At 37.7% G+C, this 23,035-nt stretch overlaps 1 protein-coding gene across 2 annotated transcripts in view; it reads right to left on the bottom strand.

The window, feature by feature from the left end:
- Nucleotides 1–9,264, bottom strand: part of LOC148955028 (uncharacterized) — a 76,427-nt gene extending 67,163 nt beyond the window's left edge. Inside the window, exon 1 of one of the 2 annotated variants that reach the window (XM_089099802.1) lies at nt 9,148–9,264. The gene's annotated coding sequence lies outside the window, so the exon portion shown is untranslated. The remainder of the gene's footprint in view (nt 1–9,147) is intronic. The other variant, XM_089099810.1, reaches the window with a different exon arrangement.
- Between the last annotated feature and the right edge of the window lie 13,771 nt (nt 9,265–23,035).

Here is a 23,035-nt window from a genome sequence, read left to right as displayed (position 1 = left end):
GTGGCCAGATCGTGAACAAAAAAGTAAGCCGCAGCCTTTGAAAAACAAGCCAAAAATAAGCCAGACAATTTTTTGCCCAAAATTTAACTTTACTTTTAATGGTGTCCAAGTTTTGACGGCCGTTTTATAGAAATATTGAAAAAAACTACGTTTTCTAAAGAGTTAAAGAGGCTGAGTTACAAGGTCGAACATTAAAACGTACAGGGATTAGGAGGCACAGTTGGGGGGCTGCCGCCCCCAAACCCCCGCTTTCGCAGCCTTTAAATATAAAAAAAATTTCTTTAAACTGAAAGTAAGGAGCGACATTAAAACTTAAAACGAACAGAAATTATTCCGTATATGAAAGGGGCTGTGCCCTCCTCAACGCCTCGCTCTTTACGCTAAAGTTTTTATTGTTTAAAAAAAAGAGTTGTGAGAAAGTCAAACTTTAGCGTAAAGAGCGAGGCGTTGAGGAGGGCACAGCCCCTTTCATATACTGAATAATTTCTGTTCGTTTTAAGTTCGATTAACTCTTTAGAAAACGTAGTTTTTTCAAATAATTTCTGCCCGTTTTTGTACAGTTTATTACTTATCAAGATAAAGTCGGAAGAGGATGAAATTTTGCAAGTTTCTTAGTTTGAGCTTGGGCTACAGAATGCAATTACCGCCGTCTCTCTGCGACCTCTAGGACCTGAAATCGCTTAACATTGTGGTGGGTCGCCTCTATATAGAGGCACAAGTGGGCCTCTTTGACTCACCACTATTCAGGTCCTTTGATCCTGCTGGCATTATCCACCTTTCAATTCGTTCCCTGGTTTGCGGAAGTTCAGTTACAGTGTAGAGATTATTTTGAGGCAGCATTTAGTAGAATTGCGATAAACCGCTACCCCATGTGGAACTCTAGAGACTTTACAGAAATTCCCGCGCGCGATGCTCAGAAAATGCTCGACCGTGCTTACTTTCCTGTCCAACAGTTCAGGGAAAATTCTTGACGAGGACACCCACCGGCTCGATTTCTCCTGTGTTAGTTCGAGCACTGTCCGTGTGTGCGCCGCAATTTCTGTATCCCATAATTTCACTGAGTCGGACCTCCGATTACTATAATGATACTCTATGACCCAATGCGTTTTAATTTCAACATTTCGATTCAGTCTGTGGTTCTTTTTGGCGCAATAGAGTTTTTACCATAAAAATTTATTAAATTTGTTTCCCAGCCCTTATGTTTGGTTTGTAAATATTGTTGCATTCATTAATAACGACCGTAGCCCGCAGACAAAAAAAAAAAAGATCATTATTTCATTGGTTTATTATCACATAGATACACAAACAAAAATCAGATCATTGGATATTATCACATATAGATTCATAAAATTATGGAAATCACTTTGTGTAAAGTCAAAGCTTTGGAATAAAATCCTTTTCCCAATGCTAAATGCTATGCTAAAACGCCCTTAAAGGGCTACGAAAGGTACACAAGGAACACAATCGTACTTTTGTCTTTATCAGAAGTCCATTCCAGGGTCATAATTGGCTATCACGAACCACAATACGTCCCTGGGACCAAGAACAAATAAGAATGAGTAGAATCTCTGTCTTTGGTCCAATAACTGACTATTGGATAACACATAAAATCTGAGTGAAGGTGGAGCCGATTTGAGAACTGGCTGAGATATGAGTTGACGACCGTCTACTTTCCCTCATCGCCGCCTCACATTTGCGAAGATAGGACCGTAGCAGGACTCCCGGCGTGTATGATAAGTGTAATCAAACACTTTCACTTGTTCTCACTCAATTTTTCTTCTCCGGGGCTGCACTGCAAAGAGCTAGTTGTTGAGGTAACAAATTGTAATGTTCCGCGCCAGCTCCACCTCCGCTTAAATTCGCCAGATATCAGCCGTATTTTATTCGACTCCGCATGGTTGTAGTATCGAGATAGGGAGACGAAGGTTCTTAGTCTTTATTTGTTCTTGCTGGGACGGATCTCCAGTTTCCTGTTTGATGAGCCACATTTTAACGAAGTCCGAACATTCCACCACTTTAAACATGGATGGGAAGTATCGTGGGCCAGATTGGGAATGACACGCGTTATAAATTTAGATACTTTTAAGTAAGACAAGCTAAGAATTGAATTTTGTTGCTGTGCTGCGAGAGCCAACTCACTCATCGATTTCAGAAGTTTACAACCTATCATAATTATATTCGCCCTTAGCACAAGATAGCTGTACGAACTTTCGCTGCCAGTCGCTGAGTGTGTGCGTACCTTTTAAGGCGCTTTATGGCGGGAAAACTAAAAAAAAGTGGCAGGTTGGAAAAAAAAATGCTCCAGGGTGGAATTTTCTGTGATTAAGAATATCCGTCTTTCATAGCCCTTTAAGATTGACCAAATGCCTCTAAGATGTCACTGAGTTCATCTTCTTCCCTGTCAGCGTCAGGCGCATCAGCTCTGCCACATCGTCCACTGTCAGACGCATTTTCAGCTCCATTTTTCGAAAATATGGAACTGTTGAACGGAGTCATTTTGGCCGATGGTACGAATGACGAACAGCAGTGGCCACTGACAGACATCCACAGTCGAAAAATCAAAATTGTGTTTAGGATTGGTAAAAGCATTCTATTCCGAAGCTTTGACTTTACACAGTTCATCATAGAAAACGCTCTCTCAACGACTGCGTTGCTGATAGGCAAACTCAGCAACGACAATGTCCACTTTGCCAAATCCTGAAAGACTGGCTCTCCAATAGGGTCGCGAAACTGAAGCACGTGGATCCAGAACTCAAAGGAGTCTTTTGAAAGTTCTTCGCCACAATGTTCATTCCAGTCAACCTCGAGCAGGCGTCTCCACTGGTTTTCCATGTCTCCAAATTCTGTCACTGGAATCACACTCAGAGGTAGGTCGGTGAATCTGGGTCTAGTCTGAGATAAATATAGTGTCGGAGAGAAGATTCTCAATTTCAGAAGGGAATCAATGGCAAGAGGTAAATGTTTCAGAACTGACCTCGCAGCCTTCTTGAGAAAGCCATGACAGCGAAGCTTTATTTCTTCTTTCATCTCGCTTGGAAGATCAGCTTTGCTGAGTTCAGAAAGAAACAAATGCCCAAAGTCTACCCGGTCGACAGGAAGGTAGTAAATTAGAAACTCAAGGTTGACGTTAAGGGACGCTCCAGACGGTCGAAGGATCCTGCGCAGGATGCACATGACCAAATCTTTCAGCTCTTGAAACAGACGAAATTGGTCTCCATTCAAATGTTGAAATAGTATGTTCACCCTCTGAAAGTCGGCCAATAGCGGTTTCAGAAAGACAATGTATAGATGGTTGCACTTATCACTGTACATTTCGTGTAAAGTTCTTGCAGTCTAGCACCGCTCTTTTTCCTTGGCAATGCGGAAATGTGTTGTCAGTTTGAGGTATTGCTCATCAACTCTACACACTGCGGTGTATCACGACAACCAGCGTGTACTTGAAGGGGCCACAATTTTAAAGGGCGAATTTTCATGATTTATCAGCCTATATATCTGGCCGTACGCTTCCCTTCGCAACGGGCTTACGCTAAACCACTTGTACGTTTCCGAGAGCATACATTCTAGGTTTCTCGGCAACTCTTCCACCGCCTCGGAAACGCACAAGTGCAGAGAGTGGCAAACACATTTGAAAAGCTGAAGGTGGGGTAACCCATCTGCTTTCAGCAATGTAAATAGAGAGTGATTTGCGCCAGACTTGTTATTTGCCCCATCAGTACCACTACCAATCCGGTTCTTGAGAGGTAATTTACACTCTGCAAAAACTTTTTTGAGTTCTGTTTGGAGTATAGGAGCTTGAGTAAATGGCACTTCAACTCGTCCTAAAGCATAGTAAAATATCATGGTCAACTTCGGTATGTAATATTGACTTAGAAGAAATAAAAACCTCTGTGCAGAGATATCAGTGGACTCAACCATCATTAGAGAGTCCTCACTATCTTCAATGACAAAAACTCTTTCCTTCCGGGTGTCACATTTAAAAACATTCTAAATGAGAGCGAAACATTTAGTTTTTTTAGCCTCACCAATTCACAAATAAGCCACGAACCTAATTTTTTTATGATCGTATAAAGATGGTCGATTTTTCTCACCGACGAATGACAGGCTACATGAGTAGCCAAGACCAGCTCCGCTTTCCGCGAAGCCAAGTTCGTCGACGTAATATCCCTAACTATTAATATCCCTAACTGCCCCATACCGATTTTCACGTTTGCATGCATTCTGAGAAAACCCATGACCAGTTTGCTTCTTCCTTTGAGCATAATTAAACTGAAGTGATGCAAAGAAAGCCTCAAATATAAATAAATGTATTGTCTTAATGAAATAAAAGCTGGCCAGTAAATTATTATTACCTTAAATTGCATTTTCCCTAGGCTACCCTATAGGCCTAGGCTAAACCAACAGTAACAAAGAAATCAGACATCAAAGCAAGGGTAACTCATCTACTTATCCTGCTCCTGTCACAAGCTGATGCTTATCACTGCTAAAAATGGTGGTGCAAACCAGTCATATACACCAGCTATTTTTCTGTGGCATGTACCCAATTTGCTGGTAGCCCATGCACTGAACTACACACCTCAATGCATTGGGTATCCCACCCATACCAGTTAGGGATTAATTGTTTTATGTACAACCATCAACATATAATGTACTCCTTCACCACTGTTGTAGTATACCACAGGATCTGTACCTCATGGTTTGATACCTACATCTAACCAAATGTACTACTCCATATAGAGCATAGCAGGACTTAATCCATATATAGCGTAGTAGGACCTATGCAATGTTTTATGTAGTAATGGTTGTGGGGAGTAGCACTCAAATTGTTAGGTGTAACAGATCCTGTGGTGTACTACTGCAGGGGTGAAGTACAACATTATGTTGATGGTAGTACATAAAACAATTAATATCCCCAACGGCCCCAGAACGATTTTCACTTTTGCATGTATTCTGAGACAACCAATGACCAATGTGCTTCTTCCTTTGAGCATATTTAAACTGAAGTGATGCAAAGAAAACCTCAAATATAAATAAATGTATTTTCTCAGACTAGGCCTAGACAAAAAGTGAAAACGGGTATGGAGGTACCCAATATATCGGGGGATGTACCCAATGCATTGGGCTGTGTACCCAGTCGGCTAGGCTGTGAACCCAATCTGTTTGGACAGAGATACAATCCACAGAAAATAGCTAGAGTGTATATGACGACTCACATGAACTAAACAGTTAAACAAGATCTGTAGATGTTACAGACATGTCTGTTATGAGTTTGATTCCCGGCGCTATTCTATATTAATAAGTAACAACTAATATACTGTACCTTCAGCTGTAGTTCAACCCCATGAATTAATGGCTAATGCTTTTTATGCTGTTGTTACGAAGCCACGTGTTTCTTAGGATTTGAAAACTTCACTGCATTGCCGCGGTTAGATTCGTATTTTGACAATAGAGTTAAAACGTGATTTTGACCTTTCGTGAGCATTCGTTCGTTCGAAAATCGGATGAATTGCCATAAAATGAAAATTCTTCCCGAAAAAGTAAATCACGCCAAGAAATAAGCCGGCTCAAAATAAAAATAGCCAAGTTTTAAGCCACAAGCCAGTTCCAAAAATTTTCACGCCAGTCGCCAACAAAATAAGCCAGTTTGGCGTAAAATAAGCCAATCTGGCCACACTGTGCTGGAGTGACTCAAAACTCAAAGACTGCTTCTGAATTTGCAGCTGTATCTTTGGTCCAGCCTATGTCATTCTGACGGAATACAAAGCGGTTTTTTGTGTCACCCACCGGGTTAGAGCCTTTAATGATACTTATTTTTAGAATTAATCCCGAAGTCAGGTAGTGGACTGGGCAATACAAAAGAAGATATAAGTTTTACTGTTTTCTTAGTGCTTAAGAAAACGTCACTTGTAAATTATCTTGATTGCAGTTTAATGTCCTTAAATCTTGATGCTCCTTTCTTAAATTGCGTAGCTACATGCTACGTTGCTTTGTGTCCGCTGAGATGCCAATTTGACCAAACCCATAAAACGAACAGGGAAACTACAATGGTATTTAGGTTTTGGAGAAAAAAACACACGCAAATCCCTCCAATTCCTGTCTTTTTATGAGACCCAGTGGTAAGAATATTGCCAAGCACATGGTAGTATCGAGCTAGTCTAATTTGATCTTAAAACAATGTTCTTCCGTCTTAGTTATTGACAAGGCTGTATTCAGGGGAAGGGCTAGGGAGGTTTAACTCTCTCCCCAGGAGAACCCTCTAACCCTCTCATCAATGAGAAATGGTTCGAAATTTTATTATTCGTAATTGCGAAAGCAGAAAAAACTTGGTGAGCCGGCCAAGTGGTTTGCAACTGTCCCATCTCACAGGTATGACTTAATTTATATACACATTATGACTTAATCTATTATTTACATTTAGTGGACTTAACTGATTGGCCAATGTAGGATTTCTAAAAATGGGGGCGGGGATTGATGAAATTTGTGAAAATAAAGAAATTTCTAGTTTTAACTTATAATCAATACTGCAACAGGGAAATAGCCGAAATTTCATAGCGGAGAGGAATCCACGAAGTGACGGGAGTATTTGAAATTTGCCACAAAATTGTTTACCACAAAGGGGCAACCTAACAGTTTTAGCACAGATTATCTATTAGGTTTCACAATAGTCTGTGGTTTTAAATAGTAATATTGTCCCATGGAGCATCAAAACTTTTTCTTATTATTTTTTTTTATTGGTAAGGACAAATGTTCCCTATAATTTCCATTTATTTTATTTTCCTTTTAATTTCCTTTGATTTTCATTTAATTTTTCCTCATTTATGCTCTTTTTTTGGGCCATAGAAATGTCATTTGATATTTGGTAGAGGATCTTTATTTTTCTTCTAATAACAGGTGGAATAGATGTGATGGTTTATCATTTGTTTTTTTTTTCACGGCGTGATATTTATTTTCTCACATTGTAGTTCGTGAGTGACTCGAAAAAGGCTAATTACCTGTTTTGGCGGAAAGCGGATATAAGAGCTAGTTTGGTTTTGAATGAATGTTTTTGTATGACATGGGCAGACCTACCTTTCCTGAACTTTAAAGAATAAGCACTTCTGTTTGAAAATCTTTGCACTTTGTGAATTTAGATAGCGATAAGGGTTCCTGTAAATATATATATATATATATATATATATATATATATATATATATATATATATATATATTTATATTGGCGCGTACAAACAGCTATATATATATGTATATGTATATATGTAAATATATATATATATATATATATATATATATATATATATATATATATATATATATATATATATATATATATATATATATATATATATATATATATATATATATATATATATATATATATATATTTATATTGGTGCGTACAAACAGCTCCTCTCATTTGATCCGCCATTAGCGGTCCAATTACCCTGGAAGATGTATTTTGGCAGAAACTTTCTCAAAATGCCTTTAAGACCAACTCGAGACTTCGAAACCTACTTCTAATTCCTAAAAACATCTAATAATAATATTGCACAATAATTACCGGTTTTCATATATGTATTGGAATAAATTAATTTAAAATTGGTTTCTTTAAAATTTAGTGTTCCAACGTTGAAGCCAAGTTTCGCGCTCAAGAGAAATCTGACTTGTCTACCCGTGAAAAGATCTAATGTCACTTACGTTTCTATGTTCTCTGGAGCACTCGCACCTCTGTCCGGGTTTTTATAAAGGGTGAGATAGGGAACTATCATACTGCCTATAATTTATATACTGTGATAACTAGTTGCAGACACGACGGGTCTACTGTGAAAAATGTAGAATACAGCCTGTGTGACATATCTGTGAGAATTGATCAATGTAAACTTCGGAGAAGGAGCGCACACTTTTTAAGTGCGTGCTCTGAAAAATAGAGAGAAAAAAATAGAATCATTTTATTGTTATATCCTTAAAATCTTTTCTCGTCGTTAAAACAATGGGTTTTCATTCAAGTATAAATGTTAAAATATGGCCCTGACAGAGATCATCACAAGAAGGCTCACAAAGATGAGCACAAGAAAGAATAAAATTCGAACGATCTAATGGATGTACTAAACAAAAAATATGGCAAGCTTTTCAACGAAAAAAAAAATAGACGAGAAACTAGACTGTCCTTCAGTCTCTTGAGGGAGGGAGGGGGGTTCAACATTTCATTAAAATTCACTGACTTTCGTAAAAAAAAGTTTTGAAGTGAATTTATATCTTATGCATAATAATTGCTTACAAACTCTCCAAATGAATAGTAAGTAAAGAGCAACCCATCCTATAGTAGTTTAAACTTTAAAAAAAAGCAGTTCCAAATTCCTGTATTGTATGCTGCCCAGTAAAAAGACATGGACTTTTGTTAAAATTTTCCTTTGCAACATAGTATCCGTTAATATAGTTCTATCTAATGTATAGAAGCACGTTTTCAATATACCAGTTAATATAATTATACTAAGGAACAAAACTTCGTTAACAACTTATAAACGATGACCCGTGAAGCTTAGAATGTATTTAAAGGAAAGTGTTAATATTGGACAAAACTTTTCTTCCGTAAACAAAGATTATATAGATTAAAAAAAATGTTTGCCTCTCTGGCTATCCTGGTCGGTAATTCTCCATGTTACCAGCGACTTATTTTTGGCGAAATAAGCTGTGATATAGAAAGCTTAGAGCTAAAATAGAAATTTCAAATAATGATTTTCTTAGCTTTGGTCAATCGTGGTGCTAGTAAAAATAAAGGGATAGAATAGAGAACATTTTGACCTTTCTACAACAGTTTCCACCTTTCTAGAATCAAGGAAAGGCCTAGAGAATTCCATGTATCAGACCCTTAGACTCTGTGGGATTCTAATAATATACCTTATATAAAGATAGGGCTGACTTATCCTCTTTGGTAGAGTTGCTTTGCAAGTTTAGTAAAAATTATTTTCTTCGGGGTAGCTCTAATCTTCGAGGATTGCATAATTTTCCCATTCTACATGGAGCACATATTAAACTATAAATACAGAGCAGGGATCTTAAATCCTTAAGATCCTCAGAATTACGGCATTGGGACACTCGGGTTTATTTAAACTAAACCAAAGACCCAAACGTATTATTGGCAGAGGCTCCTACCTTAGAAGCTGCAAGTATATCCGTGCAGTCCCTCTCCTGGAGCTGGGAACTTGCAGTAACACACTCTAACTTCTCCGGATAGTCACTGAACGTATCTTAGGAACTTTTTCGGTAAAGAAGCTACCCGAATCTTTGAAAAAAGATGTCCCTTAAGGTAAATCAGCCCCTTTAATTATAGAGGTCAAACCGCCTACACTTCATACCTCTCTGCCCAATAGCAACACACGGAACATGCTGCGACGATGTTATTCTTGAAAAGTAACTCTGAACTTGAAATCTTTTCTGAAGTGTCATTCGAACCTTGGTAATAAATTTATTGTGTTTACATGCGCATTTTGCTTGAAATACTGAGAGACAGGGTGTGCTACTGAATCGTCCTTCCAATTTTAAACACTTCCATTCCTAACGCTGAAAGAAAATTTATAAGGACTGGACAATCTAACATAAAAAGGATATACAAATCTATTAAAGAATATTAGCTAAAAGGATCTTTATTAAAGGGCATTAATCTATAACGGATACAAACTAATTAAAAGGTTGATAAATTAATTGGACATAAAAGGACATAAAAGAAACGAATCTATGTCAAACATGCAGGCAAATTTAATGGATCCTAAGTAAAGTAAAGAGATTGCACGCTGCCTAAGTAAAGAACGATGTGGCCACAATGTGTTTCTTTTTTCTCCGACAGGCGCTTCGTATCGAAGCAGTTGTCGTAGAACCTTCGAAAAGGCTCATTCGATTGGAAATTGGATTGGCTAGTGCTCTTTTTAATAGTCGAAAGTAATTGGAGGGCAACCAGCCCCCCCTCCTAGCCCATCATTCCCCAAAACACATCCAATGAAAATTTTGAGATAGCTATTTTGTTCAGCGTAGTTGATTTCCAGATAGAAAATATATTTTTGAGGAGGACACTCCCCCGCAACCCTCGGGGAAAGGGTTTTAAGTTATGCCCTGAGGTTATATAAGGTTTTTATAGAAGGCGTTGTCGTCGAAACTTCAAAACAGGCTTATTCGATTGGAAATTCGAAGGGCTACTACCATTTTTAATAGTCAAAAGTGATTGGAGGGCAACTAGCCCCTCCCCCACGCCTATCATTCCCCCAAACACATCCAATCAAAATTTTGAGATAGCCATTTTGTTCAGCGTAGTTGATTTTCAGATGGAAAATATTTTTTTGAGGAGGGCACTCCCTCATAACACTCGGGGCAAGGGTTTTAAGTTATGCCCTGGGGGCATATCAGGTTTTTATAGAAGGCGTTGTCGTAGAAACTTCAAAAAAGGCTCATTCGATTGGTAATTCAAAGGGCTAGTGCCCTTTTTAATAGTCAAAAGTGATTGAAGGGCAACTAGTCCCCCTCCCACGCCCATCATTCCCCCAAAAACATCCAATCAAAATTTTGAGATAGCCATTTTGTTCAGCGTAGTAGATTTCCAGATAGAAATATATTTTTGAGGAAGAAACTCCCCCACAACCCTCAGGGCAAGGATTACAAGCTATGCCCTAGGGGCATATACGGTTTATATAGAAGACGTTGTCATAGAAACTTCAAAAAGGCTCATTCGATTGGAAATTCAAAGGGCTAGTGCCCTTTTTAATAGTCTAAAGAGATTGGAGGGCAACTAGCCCTCCCCCACGCCCATCGTTCCACCAAACACATGCAATCAAAATTTTGAGATAGCCATATTGTTCAACGTAGTTGATTTCAAGATAGAAAAATTGTTTTTGAGGAGGACACTCCCCCACAACCCTCAGGGCAAGGGTTTTGAGTTATTCCCTGGGGACATATAAGGCTTTTAAAGAAGGCGTTGTCGTAGAAAATTAAAAAAAAGCTCATTCGATTGGAAATTCAAAGGGCTAGTGCCCTTTTTAATAGTCGAAAGCGATTGAAGGGCAACTAGCCCCCCTCCCACCCCATCATTCCCCAAAAAACATCCAATCAAAATTTTGAGATAGCCATTTTTGTTCAGCGTAGTAGATTTCCAGATAGAAATATGTTTTTGAGGAGGATACTCCCCCACAGCCCTCAGGGCAAGGGTTTTAAGTTATGCCCTGGGGGCATATAAGGTTTTTATAGAAGGTGTTGTCATAGAAACTTCAAGAAAAGCTCATTCGATTGGAAATTCAAAGGGCTAGTGCCCTTTTTAATAGTCGAAAGTGATTGGAGGGCAACTATCTCCCCCTCCCACGCCCATCATTCCCCCAAACACATCCAATAAAAATTTTGAGCTAGCCATTTAGTTCAGCTTAGTTCATTTTCAGATAGAAAATATGTTTTTGAGGAGAACACTCCCCCACAACCCTCAAGGCAAGGATTATAAGTTGTGCCCTGGGGGCATATAGGTTTTTTTTTAATCTTTGTCTCAGAAACTTGAAAAAGGGCTCATTCGATTTGAAATTCAAAAGGCTAGTACCCTTTTTAATAGTCGAAAGTGATTAGTGATTTTTTGTTGTTGTGGTTTAGACCAGTGCACTTCGTATCGAAGGAGTGGTCGTGGGAACTTCGAAAAGGGCTCATTCGATTGAAAATAGAAAGGACTGATGCCTTTTTAATAGTCGAAAGTGATTAGAGGGCAATTAATCCCCCTTGCACTCCCACCCTCCCACGCCCATCCTCCCATTTACCCATTATGTTTAAAAAATAAATGTTGCCTTAAGATTAAATCAAAACAAATTTCAAATTTCAAATTCAAATTAATTTATTTAGCATAAAAATAATACAAACAAATTTACAGCGGCCATCTACAAAAACCCGAAGGTTTGTTTACGATGGCTGCAAATCCATTATTATAAAGCTCTACATCCACATAAAAACTATCTCTTTACGGGGAAAAGTCAACACTTGAACTAAATCAACAAAAAGAACATCTCCTACTCTAAAAGGATTACACTCTAGAAATTACATGTGATAAATATCACATATCATCCTTAAAACATCCACTCAAAAAATAAAAAAAAACAAAAATAAAAAAACACAACAAAAAAAAAAAAAAGAGAGATACTTGTAACTAAATCAACTATGACAAAATCAATAAGTATCAGCTAGGCTATAGAGCCGACTCCGTGCGCTTTGGCTGGGTAATTTCGCGAAAATGCGACCATTATCTGTCCAAACATTTTTCATACCAAACATTAATCAAATTCAAAAATCTAATCATTCAGATTATAACCCAAAAGGTAACGCTTCAATCTACTCTTGAGCTGGCTTACATTATCAACTTGTCTAATAGCATCCGGGAGGGAATTCCAAACCCCTGGTCCCGCAAAACGAGGCAGAAACGCAGCACGTTGAGTATTCCGGAGCTCCTGTGATAACGCACTGTGATAATGCTAATTCCGAATAAGGCGTCTCAGCAGTATCCCAAGAACGACTGAGGGTATTATGTTCAAACTTTCGGGGCTACTTCTGCTCTTAAAATTTAACAAAATCAAAATAGCGTAAGTGCATCTAAGCTATCAAAGAAAGTAAACGGATTTTCTGTGAATGGTATCAAGTTTTCCATTTCAGGTCAAATAGAGGAGGTATGAAACTAAATTAAACAGTACTATTTGGGTCCAGATTTATAAAAGGTGTATGTTGTTAAAAATTGCTGAAAACTTTCCTCCAGCATATAAATAGCAGACAAAACTATAAAGTCTTAAGAAACGAAAAGATTTAAAGTATTATTTTCCTTTTCCCTGAAAAGACTATGACAATTTAAAACGAACAGAAATTAATTTAAAAAACTTTTTCCACAAAATAAGTTTGTCAAAGAAAAGTAAAGAACTCCATTAAACAAAAAATGAGCAAAAATAAAATCAAATAATCTACCAAGCGTGAAACTACCACAAATCAGTATCGATAAACAAATAAAACCCAAAACGAACAGAAATTACAATTAATAATCTAGTCAAACTCAAAACGAGCAGAAATTAACATAAGTTGGGCGCAAATCCCCTATGCCTTCCCAAGGCCAGAACACAATTTGCACTTTACTGAAAAAATATAAATGTTTTTACTTTTAATACTTTAATAAATCAACTAATATTAAAATTTTGATTACTAAATATCAGTATATGTATATTAAACTGATAATGCACATTCATTTGTATTTTTACAGTAAAGTGCAAATTTTTCAGTTTAATTTATTAGCTCTTTCTATAGTTTTTCAAGACGAATATAGTTTCACTACAAACAAGTTGGATACTGCCCCCTTTCTTAACTTTAAATAAAAACCAAAAGCCTACTGCTTCTTTGGCGCTTTACTGAAAACGATTTATATTACAAATATTTTCTTTTCCAGTTCTTACAGCATTGAAAATAGAAATAAAATTACAGTGAAATAAGTACTTGAACTGACGGATCTTTCAACAATTAATATCATTGTATATGTATTATTATATATATAATATCATAATATTCAATTTGATGTTGTTTATACTTTCCAAGACTGTTCAAGACGCATATAATTTTCAGTCACTGTATATAGATAATATAATTCTATTATTTATATTATGTGTTTTCAGTAAAGAGCCAATGATGCAATAGGTTTTAGACTTTTAAAGTGAGAGAAGGAAGCGATACCCAAATTCTTGTTTGTAGTGAGGTTTGTTCGTTTCAAGCTTTATTTGCATATTCAATTTAAGTTTCATTCGTTTTAAGATTTATTTATTTATTTACATTAATGACTATTGTATGTTTGTTTGCATTGATTGTTATTTAATTTCTGTTCGTTTTAAGTTTCATTTATACTACAATAGGAAAATAGTTTTTTTCGTTTTAAGCTTGATTTTCATAATCAATCTAAGCAATACTCGCTTTAAGATCTATTTATTCATTTATATTATTACTTGTTGTATGTTTTTTGATAGGATTGTTTATTTAATTTCTGTTCGTTTTGGGTTTCATTTATTTTGTAATAGTTACTTCTGGTCGTTTTGAGTTTGAATTTTAACAAGTATTTGTATCTCCTGAGCTTAAGTTTAAAATGGCCTTTACTTTTCTTTGAAAAAAATTTTATTTTTCGGGAAGTTTTTTTTTAATTAATTTTTGTTCGTTTTTGATGGTAAAGAGTAACAAGTTTTTAAAAATTACTTATTTCAAAATCAAACTTAAAAAAAAAAATCAAATGTTCATCAAAGTATCAAAAATGGTATCAAAGTAACAAAATCAAAGTGAAAAAACGGGTTTGTGTCAACCTCAGAGTTTTATTATCTGATGTTTGAACTATTTTTAACAAAATGGCTATCTCAAAATTTTTATCGGATGGGTTTGGGGAAAGAGGGCAGGGGGGGGGGGCTAATTGCCCTTCAATGTCTTTTGACTTTTCAAAAGTGAACTAGAATTTTCTATTTTCAATCAAATGAGCCCTCTCTGAAGTTTATACGATTATCCCTTCTATCAGAGCCATATATACCCCCAGAGTATAACTTAAAACGCCTCTCCCTGGGTCCTTAGGGGTTGTGTCAAGCCCGGAGTTTTAATATCTGATAGTTTAATTATTTGCAACAAACCAGTCACCTCAAATTTTTATTCATGCGTTTTATCCAACCGATAAACCGCACGTCGTGTAATGCGGGACATGCTATTTTCTCTCCGATCTTCTTTTACTCTGAAAACATGGACTAGAACTGTTAATTTCCATTCAAATGAGCCCTCTCCCTGGGGACTATGTCGACACCGGAGTTTTTGTTAACTCACCTTTGAACAGTTTTAAAAAATGGCTGTATCAAAATTTGTATCGGATGGGTTTGGGGGAAAATGGCGTCGGGGGCCTAGGGGCCCACCGATCTCTTTTGACTAATAAAAATTGAAGTACAACTTTCATTTTCCATTCAAATCAGCCCTCTCTTAAGTTTATACGAGCATCCCTTCCGTAAGAACCATATATACCTCAGGGCATAACTTGCAACACCTGCCCTAAGGCCCTGGGTGGTTGTGTCGACACCGGAGTTATTTTTATCTGACCTTTGAACTATTTTTAACAAAATGGCTATCTCAAAATTTTTATCGGATGCATTTGGGGGAAAAAGGTATGGGGGATAGTTGCCCCCTGAATTCTTTTGATTCTTAAAAAGTGAACTAGAAATGTCAATTTCCAATCAAATGAGCCCTCTCTGAAGTTTGTACGAGCATTCCTTCCACAACAGCTATATATGCCCCCAAGGCGTAACTTACAACGGCTACCCCGGGCCCTGAAGAATTGTGTCGACCCCGGAGTTTTCGTTATGTGATCTCGGAGCCATTTGGAAAAAATGTCTCTCTCAAAGTTCTCATCCGATGGGTTTGAGGAAAATAGGGCGTGGAGAAGGGGGGGGGCTAGTTGCCCTCTGATCTCTTTTGACTCTTAAAAAGTGAGCGAGAACTTTCAATTTCCAGTCATATGAGCCCTCTCCGAAGTTTATACGATCATCCCTTCCATAAGAACAATATATGCCCCCAGAGCATTACTTACAACGCCTGCCCCTGGGCCCTGGGGGGGGGGGTTGTGTTGAACCTGGAGTTTTAATTATATGATCTTTTAACTATTTTAAAAAAAATGGCTATCTTAAAGTTCTTATCGGATGGGTTTGAGGCAAAACGGGCTTGGAGGGGGGGGGGGAGGGCTAGTTGCCCTCCGATATCTTTTGACTCTTTAAAAGTGAACTAGAACTTTTAATTTTCAATCAAATGAGCCCTCTCCAAAGTTTATACGAACATACCTTCTATGAAGTGCCTCTGGGAAAAAAAATAATGATAAAACATTGGAGCCGTATGGCCTTTACTATAGGCAACGCTATAGCGTTGACTCTGATTTATTAGCCTCTAGTTCCAAAAGAATCAAATTCCAAAGGTCAAACATCACACGTAGCTTTATCAATAGAGAAAATAATTGTTTAGAACAATTTGTTCAATAATGTTTTTAAGATCTCTTGTTAATTAAAGACTAATTTCCAGAACGCGACGACACACTGTGTTTGATCTCCATAAAAGATGGTATTTAAGGATCTCTGGGTCTAAGAATTAGAAATCAGAAACTAATATTGCAATTTAAAACATATTGATCGCATATCTTAAATATGGTGGACTTTTTACTTTGACTTTAAGCTCTTGATTGGCAGGGCCGCCAGCGTAGAGAGGACCATACGTCAGTGCCGTTAGTCTCCTGCAGAGTGACTTGCTGTGAGCAGGTCGGAGCTTCTTTGAGGTTTATAAATAGCCCCTTCCCCGCGTCTTGGAGAGTGAGTTGACTGTGAATGACGTCTACTCATCTGGTGTAGGGTCTTCCTCTTGGGCACTTTCAACAGTTTGTATACTGGTCAAAGTCAAATACCAGTCGGACGAGAGCTTTTGGGGGCAGGCAAAGTAGATGGCCATACCAACGCAGCAAGAGAGACACCACCTTCTTCTTCTTCTTAAAAAAAACACCTGGAATCCTAAACGAACTCCTTTCGGCTTCTAACTACACTTTTCTTCTTCTTCGTTAGAAATCACTTGGACTCCATCATTTGGTGTGTTTCTGGATTCCAAGTTGGTGGAACCTCCTCCATGGCATTAAATTTATGTTCTTCTAAGGGGGGGGGAACTAAAGTGGCTTTTTCATAAGGGCCAAACAAAGGACGCGCATGGTCCTGCTACCATCTCCCTGCAATTTAAGAGTAAACTCGGCATGTACCTCTACGGCTTTTGAGACAGGACCCTCCCCTTCTTCTGCTTGTCGATCCCTCTTCCTTAAATTTACGATACTTCGGAAAAAGTTACTCAGTCAAAGAACATCTAAATTCATTAACACATCAATTGCCTCTCTGTAAAACTTCTTCTCAATGGAAGCTGGCAAAGAAGCATCCACAATCAGGTTAATATCTAGTGGAAGTTTAAAATTTTTGGATAGGGTATGCAGTTTATAAATTCCAGGAGTACTTGCAGTGCATTCTAAGAGAAGGTGTTGTAAAGTTTCTTCAGTCAAGTTGTAGAGTCTACAATTTGGGTCACTATACTGCTTCCATTTGAATTCTTGTCTTCTCATTATTACTGCTAAGGTTTTTATTTTAAAGTACGCCCGATTTATTTCAGGCTCTTTGAAAATTAGAGCCAAAGGAGGAGGAGGGTTTCTATAAGGATGGTGGTTTCTAATTGCATCTCTAAGTGCGATTGAATAATTTTGAGCAAGCTGTGGGTTGATCAACTTTGCTGTCTCTGAGGCAAGAATGTCCACTTTTTCGTTATAGTGGATGCCTACATGGCTAGAAATATGCTGCAAAGCCACTGCTATGTCAATCTTATATAAAGAATCAAGCTGTTCTATTATCTCCTGCAAATCAATGTCCTTTGCGTTCCAGGTCAAAGTTTTCATTAGTTTGAGAGCAGATTCAACTATTTCAACTATTGCTGCCAGTTCAGCCGTCAAAACTGAGGAGCTCAGTGGGAGAGGCTTTTGAATGGATAGAGAGGTGTGTGGAATTATTGTTGCTGCGGCAGATTTATTCCCTACTAGGGATCCATGAGTATAAATGTGCAGATGATCTTTAAACTCTGTAGCCTTTTTTCTTAAAAATTCAGCCATAATTAGTTGATGTGGGATATTCTCCATTTTGTCTTGTATAAGCCTTAGGCTGACATTTCGTTGGCAAAGCTTCCATGGAGGAGGGAACTTAAAAGAATCAACCTGAATTTTATCTAATGACCAGTTTAGACAGAGTTCTGAAAAAGCTTGCCATGATGCGATCCCGATTTTATTCTGCTGCTTAGCGCTCCCATGACAAAGAGTGAAAATGGGGAGCCGCTCCCAATGGGCTTGGATCCTGGTATAATATTTAACAGTGGCTTTGGCTATTCTCTCGCTTATAGGGACAACTTCTGTTAGTTTCCTGGTACCATCCCTAGAAGTGTGTGGGTACAATCCAAGAGCCAGTCGGAGTGTCATGTTCTGGATAGTTTTCAATTTCGACATGTTTTTTTTATTGGTATGGCCATAAGCAACTATCCCATACTCCATTTTTGGCCTTATATATTGTTTGTAAAAAGTTCCCAGTGCTGTTGGTGATTTTCCCCATTTTGTAGAGGCAAGTATTTTAGGATTACAATCCTTTACAGGCAGGCGTCTTTCATCACCTCTACTTGTTTATTCCAAGTCCATCGATGGTCTATTTTCAATCCCAGTAATCTGCATTCTTTGACTAAATCAAGTCTCTCTCCTCCAGTAATTATTTGAGCCATTGGAGTGGAAATATTTTTGTTATTGAACATCACCGCTTTTGTTTTTTGGGCTGATACACTCATTGCAAATGCTTTGGAGAATCGAACTAATACGTTCAGAGCAGCGTTTAACTTTCCAATTGCTTCGTTATTGCTGTATCCTACTTCCCAAATTGTGAGGTCATCTGCAAAGGCTGCTAGCCCTAAACTCTCACTTGAAAATTCGAGCTCGGATAGAAAGAGGAGGAAAAGAAGTGAGCTGAGTGATGATCCTTGTGGTAAACCCTGATGGAGTCTACAAATAGAGGATGTAGCTTCATTGATCTTCACTTTGAATGTTCTATTATTAAGGAAATCAGAGACGAAATAGATGGATTTGTCTGGGAAGCCAATTGTTTTTAAAACCTGACATAGCTTCTTCTCTAATATTTTGTCAAAAGCAGATTCGAAGTCAATAAATGCTGCTACGAGGACCTTCTTTTGACTTTTAGCACTTTTTATAGCCTTGTCCAGCATGAGTATGCAATCAATTGTGTTGAAGCCTTTCCTAAAACCACACTGCTGTTGCGGAAAGAGACCATTATATTCGCAAAACCATTCAAGCCTTTTCTTTATCATCTTTTCCATAATTTCTCCAAGGACGGGTAAGAGTGATATAGGCTTGTAAGAAGATAGCCTTTCTTGTGGTTTGTTCGGTTTATTCATAGGAGTAATTACTGACTTCTTCCAAATTTTGGGAAAAGTACTTTGCTTCCAGGATTCGTTGTATACATCGATTAGGGCTTTTCTAAATCTCGGCTCTGAATTGGTCAGCATCAAGTAACTTATTTCATCCTCTCCAGATGCTGAGTCCCCATTTCACTTCCTCCAGAGCTTCAAGAAGCTCTCGTTCTGTAAATAGTTCCAGAAGTTCCTCCTTGGCCTTTGTTTTGTTGTGGAGTTTGCAGACATACAGGGTGAGACGAGGAAATGTACTGGGGGCTGGATGTTCGAAATATTGGAAAAAATCTCCGCTTTTTGTTGGTTACTGGTAAGGAGAATGCTGTTATGCTGTAATGTCGGTATAACACCATCTTTTCGATTTTTCCCTACCAATCGATTGATGAAGCTATGGACAATTGACAGTGGGCTATTCATATCTAGTTTATTTGAAAAATTCTTCCATGTTGATCTCTTTGCATTTAAGACTACTTTTTCCAGTTTAGTTTCTGGTCTACGGAGATGTATAATATTTTCTGTGCTAGGAAATTTTTTAAACCTGTTTCTAAGTTTCCGTTTTTCATCGACGGCCTTTTTACAATCATCGTTCCACCACACTTTGTTTGTCTTTTTTGGATGGCGTAGTATAGGCTGGTTGGAAGATCTTGGAATGGATTCTAAAGCAGTGTTTTTTAGAACACGTGTTAGGATTTTGGCTTTTTGGTCAACCTCCGGAGGTTGAAGAACCACTTCATAATTTGTATTACTTAAGATGTGTTTGAACCTTTGCCAATCAGCTTTCTTATAATTAAATCTAAAGGTAGGTAGCACAGTTTCACAGCTCGTATCATTTATTGTGTTCAGAATTGCAGAATGGTCTGTCTTTAGGTGTTGTACAGTCTGAATTGTTACATGTGGAATTAGATGTGCTGGACCTATCTGTAGGTCAATTGTTGAAAATCTTCCGTTCCTTTTATTGTAATTGGTGTTTAGGCCACCTGCTTGGGCAGGGGTGGTAATTTGAAGGACCGGAGGAGTATGGGACTGCACTCTGTTCAACCATCTGACGCATTAAATTTTTTGGAGGTTTTTCTTCTGAATGGTATTAACCTTCATCAGCTGGTTCGAGGTCATTAACCCTGCATTAACCTCGAGTCATACATTTAAAAAGATTAGTCCAAAAATAGTCATCAGCAAAAATCCAAGCTAGGGGTAAATGTTTTAACCCCTCCCATATTTATCTAAACGACTTTTCACGGAGAATTAAAAAATTTAGGCTTAAAAACGCACTTTCTGAGGCTTAAGGTACATCACCTGTAGATAGATTCACTGACTGTTCTCCCTAGTAGCTGATGTGCAACAATGCATAGCGTCATGAAGCCTCAAAGGAATTCTCAGACTGTTAAGTGAAATGTGAAAACGTAAACGTATTGACCAGTTATTGTGTATGGACTGCATGTATTTTCAAAATCAAATACAGTACCACGTAGCATTACGACCTATTAAACTGAAAATTTGGATGGATAAATTTTTAATTATTCTAAATCGATGGGTTATTCTCACTACTTTTAGCAGGAACCAGAAGATGAACTGTTCTCTCCGGCACCAAAGGGCTTTCGAATTACTTCCGACGACCAATTCATCCTGTCTGCGGTGGCCTCTCTGATCTGGAGCTGGTCCTTGTCTCATCTTCAACCATGCCTCTGGAAACCACTGCGTGCTTCTAAAGAACTATCTGCAAATATTCCGCCAAACCACCCAAATATTAACATCAGGAAATATGTCGCCTTTGGGGTGTCATATTGTAGGGCCAAGGGACATATGACGACGTCTTTCGCTCTTCTTTTTGACCATATATTTTCTTCACTTTCTTAAAACGTGCAAAGTTCTCGACTAATCAGTCCTTTACCGGCCATGTCTCGCAAGCATGAAGCATTGCACCTTACACTGATGCTATGTATGTGGTACACACCAGACTCTGACTTTATTTTTGGTTGAGATTGTACGACTTGACCCTAGCACTAGCTTCAGATCGCCAAAGACTTTTCAAAGCTATGTGGGGAGAGATTAAGAGCCAGGTATTGGTGTTAATAAAGAGCCAAGATACTTAAAATCTTCGAGATTTTCTATTCGCTTGCCATCAAGCTTGGCCTACCAACGAGTAGATTGATTGAGACCCATTACTTTAGCCTTTGAGCTGCTGACGGTGCGTCTGATGTTCCTTGAGATCTCTTCTCTATCGAATCGCAATTTGACTAATTCCAATCCATTCTAGGTACTTTCCAGTAAGGGAATGTCATCTTTCCAGGGGGAAAAGTCCAAGTCTGTCAGGGATTGAAGATATTTATCTGAAAAATGATTTCAAAACTTGCTTGATTTTTGAAGAAGGAGGGAAACAGTCCCGAAAAATCAACCTATCTTAAGGAAAATCACTTTATCAGAATTATGACATCAAAGAACACTATTGTGAGGTTTCAAGCTCCTACCTGCAAAAATTTTGAATTTTGTATTTTTTGCCAGAAGGAAGATCACAGGTGTATGTTTATTTTTGCTTTTTGCTTTTCCCCTGGGGGCCAATAGTTCTTCCAGGTAAATAGTTTCCTGGAGTAGAGGTTCCCCAGGTAAAGATAAATGGTTAATATGGATATTATTATGGTTAATATATTAGCTATTATCAAGGAGGAGCGGTGGGTCATTGTGTGAGCAGAGGGAAAATGGTTGGATACCCAAATGATCGTATTTCAATAGATAAATTTTCAAACTCCCCACAAGCCTTCATACAAATATAGAGAGGAGTATGGGGGGGGAGTAGGAATCAATCTTTCATCTTACTTCATTTAGACTAAGCCTGAATAAGGGTAAAGCGGGGTGATACCTTCTTCTTGTGGTAAAAAAAAATTTTTGACAGTAGGAGGGACCCAAGTGAGAGACGGGGGGGTTTACATTATTGCCAGATAAGAAAGGTACTATTTAGTACTTTAAAAGGACCTCTTTCTAGGTCTGTTTGATGGTTATATTGTTTGATGTTGTGTCATGGTTCGGTTTGTTGATGGTTATATGGTTTGATGGTTATATGATTTGATGTTGTTTCATAGTTCTGTTCTGTTTGTTGGTCAACTTGTTTGATGTTTCTATGCCTATTACTCCGGGACGAGATTTACAACATTGTCAGATAAGAGTGTGTCTAACGGGAACTAGTTCACGTGTCTCTTTCCAGGCCAATCATTGGAGTCGGAAATACGAACGGGACAAGTTCATTGACACCTATTTCTAGGTCAATGGTTTTACGTAAAAATTTCTCTTACATCACAAAAGGATGCCGAAACAAAGGAACATTCAGAAATTACTTTTAGGGGATTCTGTGGGCGAAACAAATTAATCGAAATTTTAGGGATTTTTTGGGTGAAACAGTTTGAGATTATTTAGTTTTATTTTATTGCTCTTTTTTGGTTTAATGGAGTTCTTTACATTTCTTTGAAACACTAGGATTTTATCTTAGGACGCTAACCTTCTATAGTTTTAGAAGCTAACAGTATTTTTACTTTGTTTTAATATTCAGTAAACTAAAAATTTATGCTTTACCTTGGAAACGCATAGAGCTTTCGAGCACTACTCTTGTTAATTTCTGCTTGTTTTGAGTTTGACTCGGTTATCTATTTTATTTTCTGTTCGTTTTGGGTTCAATTTATTTATCAATACTGATTTGTGGAAGTTTTACCATCTATAGATTATTCGGTTTTATTTTACTGGTCTTTTTGGTTTAATGGAGTTCTTTACATTTCTTTGAAAAACTGGGATTTTGTCTTAGGACGCAAATCTTCTAGAGTTTTAGAGGCTATCCGTATTTTTACTTTGTTTTAATATTCAGTAAACTGTAAATTTGTATTTTACCTTGGAAATGCATAGAGCTATCGAGCACTACACAAGTTAATTTCTGCTTGTTTTGAGTTTGACTCAGTTATCTATTGTGTTTTCTGTTCGTTATGGGCTCAATTTATTTATCAATGTTGATTAGTGGAAGTTTTACGATCTA

Source organism: Artemia sp. Qi Xiang Cuo, chromosome 2, assembly GCF_049724085.1.
Source record: "Artemia sp. Qi Xiang Cuo chromosome 2, ASM4972408v1, whole genome shotgun sequence".
In the NCBI taxonomy this organism is placed as follows: Eukaryota; Metazoa; Arthropoda; class Branchiopoda; order Anostraca; family Artemiidae; genus Artemia; species Artemia sp. Qi Xiang Cuo.
Note: the sequence above shows the minus strand (reverse complement) of the source record. Positions and strands in the feature narration are given on the sequence as shown.